Here is a 7314-nt window from a genome sequence, read left to right as displayed (position 1 = left end):
GCAAATGCTTGGTAAGGTGTTGCTTTTTTTTTGCAATGCCTAAGTTTTGTCCTCAAGTCCAAGAACCTCCTTGTTTTGGATTTTATCTGCTGAACATGGAACCTCATTGAAAATTACTTCAAGATTAGTTCTCAGTTATGGCTATGTATGCCTACCTTCTCAGGAATTTAATTACAGAACTTAAAACCATCTGTAGGTGAATGCTTTTTTTTTTGGGTGATGCAATGCCAACCATTTCAGCCATTGTTGGCATTCCAGAAGATTATTTTACAATGAATTGAAATGATCTCGACTTTTCCTTGATGCACTGCAAATAGTGCCACCCATTTTCTTTTTCATTTAACCTTACGGGATGGTCTTTTATGAATGTTAAGAAGACTAAAGCCCCCAAAAGTTAGCTGGAGCATTCCAGAGAGGTAATCTCTAGGAAATGATGGTTCCCCAATGTAAACCACAATCATCTTTTGGTATGACATTGCCAGATCCAATTTAGTGATGTCTTCCTGATTCCACTAAATTTTATAATTTGTTCTTTAATGGGATATGGGCATCTCTGACAATGCTGGCTGTTTCCCATCCCTAATTACCCTTGAACTGAGTGGCATGCTAGGCTATTTCAGAGATCAGTTAAGAGTTAACCACACTGGAGTCATATATAGGCCAAACCAGGTAAGGATGGTAAACGAGATCGCTGAGCCAGATGGGTTGTACAGCAATTGATGGTAATTCTCAGGGTTACAGTTTGAGATTAGCTTTGAATTGAATTCACATTCCACCAACTGTCTTGGGATTTGAATCTGCATCTTCTGAACATGAACCTGCGTCTCTGGAATACTCATCTCATGGCATTACCATCTTCTGTAATTACTTGCCAATTAGTATGATTGTTCAGCTAGGAAATTCTATGATACTGGTCATGGGCTCTGTGGGTCGTTGGCTGGCTGATGAGCCCAATCTGAGAACCTCATCTCCAACCACACATTTATCAGATGTTTCTGGGAGCTGGAATTGATCCTTGGCCTTGAAATTGCTGGCATTCCTTTCTCTTGCTCCGTTGCCATATTTCCTCTTGCTGACCGATGTTCTCAAAGAATTGTGTCCCTATTTACAGGAACTTCTTCCAAATCAGTTTCTTCTGAATGAGGGTCTCCTGCACATTGACATTTATGTTGCATTTCTTCAGGGAAGCCTTAATGAATCTTTGAAACACTTTCTTTGTCCTTTAATTCCATTTCTTGAGCTGCGCGAAGATGACTTGATTTGGCAGTTGGAACTCAAGCACCTTAAGTGCGTGGTCAGTCCAGCAGCTTCGTTTTGGATAATCGTGGCCTCCATATTGGTGCTATTGACTGCTTCGAGGATGTTGATGTTACTATACTTGGCTTCCCAGCTGATACAGCGATTCCTTCTCAAACAGCATTGATGGTTCTTCTCAGGTGTCTTGAGTTGGAATCTATATGTCATCCAAATTTTAGAGCCATATAGAAGAGTTGGAAGGATTTGATTTATTTATTGTCACATGTATTTTGTTACAAAATACAATGATAAGTGTTGTATAGTGTCGCCAGTCTCCAGCGCCATCTTAAAACACAGCAAAATAAACCAAAGCATGGAATAAAGGCAGAAAAATAAAGAAAAAAGCGTTCAACTTGAGAGTAATAACTTCCTTATATGCAAGATCTTGGTATCAGCGCAGATATCATCGTTATCAAAGACTCGTCCAAAGGCCATGCATGCAGACTGGATGTGATTGTTGAATATTCGCATCAACGTCAACCTTTGAGAGGTAGCTTCCCAGATGTGGGAAATATTCCATGTTGGGGAGGATTTCTCTGTTGATCTCATTAAAGTGATGGACTGGAACTTGACCTTTTGACTGTTGAAGAGTTTGAGACCTCTTAAGATTGAGGTTAAGACTGATTCTTTGGTATGCTTCTGCGAAGGCTTGAAGATTTTTTTATTCACCTGTGGGACATGGGCATCACTGACTTTGCCAAGATTTGTTGCCAGTTCGTAGTTGCCTTTGAGAAGGTGGAAGGGAGCTGCCTTCTTGTACTGCTGCAGTTCATGTGCTACAAGTTGACCCACAATGTCCTTAGGGAGGCAATTCCAGGATTTTGACCCAACAACAGTGAAAGAACGGCAATATATTTCTTAAGTCAGGATAGTGAATGGTTTGAAGGGGAATTTGAGGGTGGTGGTGTTCCCGTCTTTGTGCTGTCCTTTTCCTTCTAGGTGGAAATGGCCATGGGTTATCTAAAGAACTTTGGTGACATGTGCCTCAAGGATTGGTGCTGGGTCCACTGCATTTTATCATTTACGTTAATGATTTGGACGTTGACATAGGAGGTATGCTTAGTAGTTTTGCAGATGACACAAAAATTGGTGGTGTAGTAGACAGCAAAGAAGGTTACCTCATAGTATAACAAAACCTTGATCATTTGGACAGATGGAGTTTAATTTAGATAAATGTAAAGTGCTGCGTTATGGAAAGGCGAATCAGGGCAGGACTTAAACACTTCATAGTAGGGCCTTGGGGAGTGTTGCTGAACAAAAAGACCTCATGTGCAGGTTCGTAGTTCCTTGAAAGTGGAGTGCCAGGTAGACAGGGTAGTGAAGAAGGCATTTGGTGTGCTTGCCTTTATTGGCCATTGCATTGAGTTACAAGAGTTGAGAGGTCATGTTGCGGCTGTACGGGACATTGGTTCGGTCACTTTTGGAATACTGTGTTCAATTCTGGTCTCCCTACAATAGGAAGGATGCTATCAAACTTTCTCTGTACACTAGTCTGGAGTTCTCCGTTGTTCTTACGTTCTACCATTATGCCTAGGAAGGGTAGTCGGTTAATTTTGTCTTTTGTGAATTTTATTCCAGTGAGGATGTGGTTGATGTGTTGGTGGGTTTCTTCTAGTCTCGTGCGTTTGGTAATCATGAAGGTGTCATCTACATAGTGGATCCAAAGCTTGGGTTGTATAGTGGGGATCGCTGTCCGTTCTAACCTTTGCATCACCATTTCTGCAATCAGTCCTGATATTGGGGATCTCATTGGTGTTCCTTTGATTTGTTTGAATTTATGGCTGTTGAAGGTGAAGTGGGTTGTGAGGCACAGATCTAGCAGTTTCAGGCTGCTGTCCTTGTTTATGCTATTGGTGTCGTGGGGTGCCTGCTTTCCTGATTAATCTAGCAGTGTGGCAATTGTCTCTTTGGCTAGGTCGATGTTTATGGATGTAAATGCTGATACCTCGAAGGATATCATCATCTCGTCCTCTTCTATTCTGGTGTCCTTGATGATGAGAAATTCTTTGGAGGAGTGGATTGAGTGGGTAGCGTTGACAACTAAGTACTTCAGTTTCTATTGTAGTTCTTGAGCTAGTCTATATGTTGGTGTGCCTGGTAGTGAGACAGTGGGTCTGAGAGGGACCCCTGGCTTGCGTACTTTAGGGAGTCCATAGTAGCGGGTGTGTTGGATCCTTCTGGCTTCACTTTTTGGTAGACTATCTTGCTGGTGTCTCCTGAGTTGTGTAATTTCTTCAGGGTTGTTTTAATCCAGTTCTCTAACTGTGGTGTTGGGTCTGTCGCCACCTGTTGGTAGGTGTTGGTATCTGCAAGTAGTGTGTTCGCTTTCTCGATGTATTGAGCTCCATTAAGGATTACTGTCATGCATCCTTTTTCCGCCAGTAAGATTACGATGTTTCTGTCTTTCCTGAGACTTTCCAGTGCTTTCTTCTCTTCTGTGTTGAATGTGTTCCACTTATCTTTTCTGCTCAGTGTTGGGACTGTCGTCTGTCTGTCTGTTGTATTCCTTCCTTGAGTCTGTTGCTCTTTAGTGTCAAATCCAGTGCAGCCAGGAAGTCAGTTTTTTTTTGTCTGCTCTATAGTTAGAATTCAGTCCACGTACTAGGATGGTCTTCTCAGTGTCTGTCAGCGGTTGGTCTGAGATGTTCTTGATTTGTGTTTGTGTTGTTGTTGTGGTTGAGTTTGGATAGTTTTTCTTGTTGGGCTATTCTTTTTTTTTTGTTCTGGTCTTTTGTTCCGGTATACAGAAAGACCACACATACGGATCGGATACTTAATTGCGCCAGCAACCACCCCAACGCCCATAAACGGAGCTGCATCAGGAGATTGTTCAAACGAGCCACAACACACTGCAGCAACCTGGAATTGCGCAAAGCAAAGGAGTACTTAGAGTTTTTAAAAGGAATGGATACCCAAAAAGCACAATCTGCCGTTACCCAGCTCGGCAAGCAAGTCTACAACCTCATCCCCAACCAGAGCTACAAATCTTCTCAGAAAACTTTGAGTGAAAGGATTGTGTCAAACTCTGCCACTTACTTACTGATCCGAAGCTAGGGAATTCTACATCTCAATTCTGTCCCTGTTACGTCTAGCTCTCTGTGTGCGTGTGTGTGTGCGTGCGCGCGTGGTTGGATTCCTGTCAGTGTACACATTATGCAGGACATCTTTTAACATGGGAATGCTGTTACATATTGGACAGACTAGATTCCATTCCAGTGGCAAGGAAACCTTGACAAATGGGGTATCTCCCTACTGCTGCAGTTTTCATTTGCCGTCACAATCGTTGATATCACATGAATATCTTCTGCTTGGATCACCATTGATGAATTGATTTGGATTGCAGTTTATCTGGTTCCTCCTCTCTGACCTTGTTATCATGGGGTGGCCCTAGCATGAATTGAGAACTCCTGGCTTCACTCTGGGTGTCAATGGAACTTGCAATCCACAAAAAAGGACATGACCACAATATAAACCATCTCCCTACTTTAGAGTTTGGAAAATGGACATTACTCCAAATTGTGACAGTAATACTTAACACAAGGAGTGATTTTACTCTGGATTTTTTTCTGGACATCTCAATGCTAGTGAAGTTTTTTGTTCTGTCAGTGGAAGATTGACAACAAGTGATGTATTTAAAAGCAATGAAGTGGCAAATGTAAAAAGTGAAAGCAATATGCGAAGCTGTTGCAAATGCAATGAGTCAAAAATATAGGATTCCTTAAATGTTGACCATTCACTGCCACATTTTATTACTACTCTGGAATTGTATATAAAAGTGAGGATAATTTGTATTTTTCTCCCACTTATAGTCATTTGACAGTACAAATCTTGAGTATTGCTGATAAAAGACTTTTTTTTTGAAGTTTGTCTTGCATTCAGTACAACAATTCACAAGAAATGTTATAACAAGGCAAAACAATATCTTTATTGGGTGAGTATACTTAAGGCAATACCTTGCCAAATCGGTGCAAACTTGCTTTGTTTTACATTTCATCGATGTTTTACAGTAAACTGTCAGCCGTTATTTACTGGTGTATTCTCCATGGCGACAATTGTCACTTGAAAATGAATCAGCACTCTCCTCTCATAAACTATTCTCATTGGTGCTTTTGCTGACTTGTGGTCATGCAAGCAAGCAAAAAGATTTGTCAAAATGTGTCAATTTTCAACAATGCTTTGCTGCACTTCCAAACTTTCCTCTCTGAACATTCTCTTCCCGACCCAGAAATCTTCATCTCCACCAACAAATTGGAGAAGCTCAAGATTGACTCTCGCTAAATTAAAGAGTCTGTTCAGCTTTCCTAGCCACGAAACTACTCCATTTTCTAATTGGTATTGGCTGTAGTTGTTAGCACTCTTTTCAAGTCAGAAGGCTATGGATTCAAGTCCCACTCCAGAATGTGAGAACATAAATCAAGTCTGACACTCCAGTGTAAAGAGAAGGGGCTGCAGTTTTCAATGGGATATTAAACCAAGGTCCTGTTTACTTCAAGACATGAAAGGTCCCATGCCATTACTCCAAAGGAGATCAGGAGAGTTTTACTTCATGTCCTGGACAATATTTATCCCTTACTGAAAATGAGGTTATCGAACCAATATCAGATTTATATTTAGTGCTGCATTTTCCTATTTTGCAACTTCAAAAGCACTGCTTTGGCTGGATAGTGCTTTGATATGCTTTTGAGAAGTTGTGTTAGGCCCTTGTAATAGTTTTTCTTTCTTCTTTTGCTTGATTTCTTCCCCACCCTAAGCCCTCTTTGTGCTTATTTTGTTCCTGTGATGTGTTTCCTGCTATTTGCACTAATCTACTGGCTAGCCACCTTCTTTGAATGCCTGATTCACTTGACGTTGTAAATTGTTCTCCCTCCTCAGGTATAATCCCCCTCCCTTTCAAGACCATTGTCATCAGTCCCGAAAGAAAATTGAGATGTTCTCTTTCTGCTGAAAACAAGTCATGTCAGCAAAACCACTGTTGAAGGAAACTTGACACAGCCCTTTCAGCTAACTGCAGAACCAAGAATCTCCAAACAACTAATCAAACGCCAAAATCAGTATTTCTAGAATTGCCTACCTTAGCAATTGGCAACTTTTCATGATATGTTTGCCACAGTCAAGCCAAGAATTGATTTTTGTTTTTTGACTTCTACTTTTTTGGGCACTCAATTATAGTCTCTGTGAGCGTGTCATGCTTTATTATCTTTTCTCACGCTTTACTAGACCAGTTAGCCTAACATCAGATTTGGGGGACAAAGCTGGAGTCCGTTATAAAAGATGTGGTAACAACACTTGAAAAGCAATACTAGATTCGGACAAAGTTGACGGTTTTATGGAGGGGAATCATATTTTACCAGTCTACTAGAGATTTTTGAGGATGTAACCAATAGAATAGCCAGTTAATATGTTGTATTTGGATTTTGCGAAAGCTTTTGCTAGCATCCCTCACAAAAGGCTGGTGGGTAAAATTAAGCCACACAGGATTGGAATAATATGCTGACATGGATTGAGAATTGGTGCACAGACCACAAACAGTGTGTGGTAATAAATGGGTCTTTTTCTGGGCTACAGGCTGTAAATAGTGGCTTACTGCAGGAATCAGTGCTTGGACCCCAGCTGTTCACAGTATAAAGAAGTGACGTGTATGAGGGAACGTAATGCAATATTTCCAAGTTTGCTAACAAGGCAAGTGAGGAATGTTTTATGTTTCCATTCATTGCATGAGGATTTGAGTTCAGAGTGCAGTTATACAGGTCCTTGTTGAGACCACACCTGGAGCATTGTGTGCAGCTTTGGTCTTCCAGCCGAAGAAAGGATACAATTGCCATAGAGGGAGTACAGTGAATGTTCAAACGGTTGATACTGGGGAATGACAGAACTCTCAAATGAGGAGAGATTGATTTGATAGGCCATGTTCAGTAGAGTTTAGAAGGATGAAAGGGAAATATGATTAAAGCGTACAACATACTAACAGGTGTCAACAGACTGAATGCAGGGAGAATGTTTCCTGTGGTTGGGGAGTTT

Source organism: Rhincodon typus, chromosome 1 (assembly GCF_021869965.1).
Source record: "Rhincodon typus isolate 14 chromosome 1, sRhiTyp1.1, whole genome shotgun sequence".
Classification (NCBI taxonomy): Eukaryota; Metazoa; Chordata; class Chondrichthyes; order Orectolobiformes; family Rhincodontidae; genus Rhincodon; species Rhincodon typus.
The sequence above is the reverse complement of the archived record's forward strand: the minus strand, read 5'-3'. Positions refer to the sequence as shown.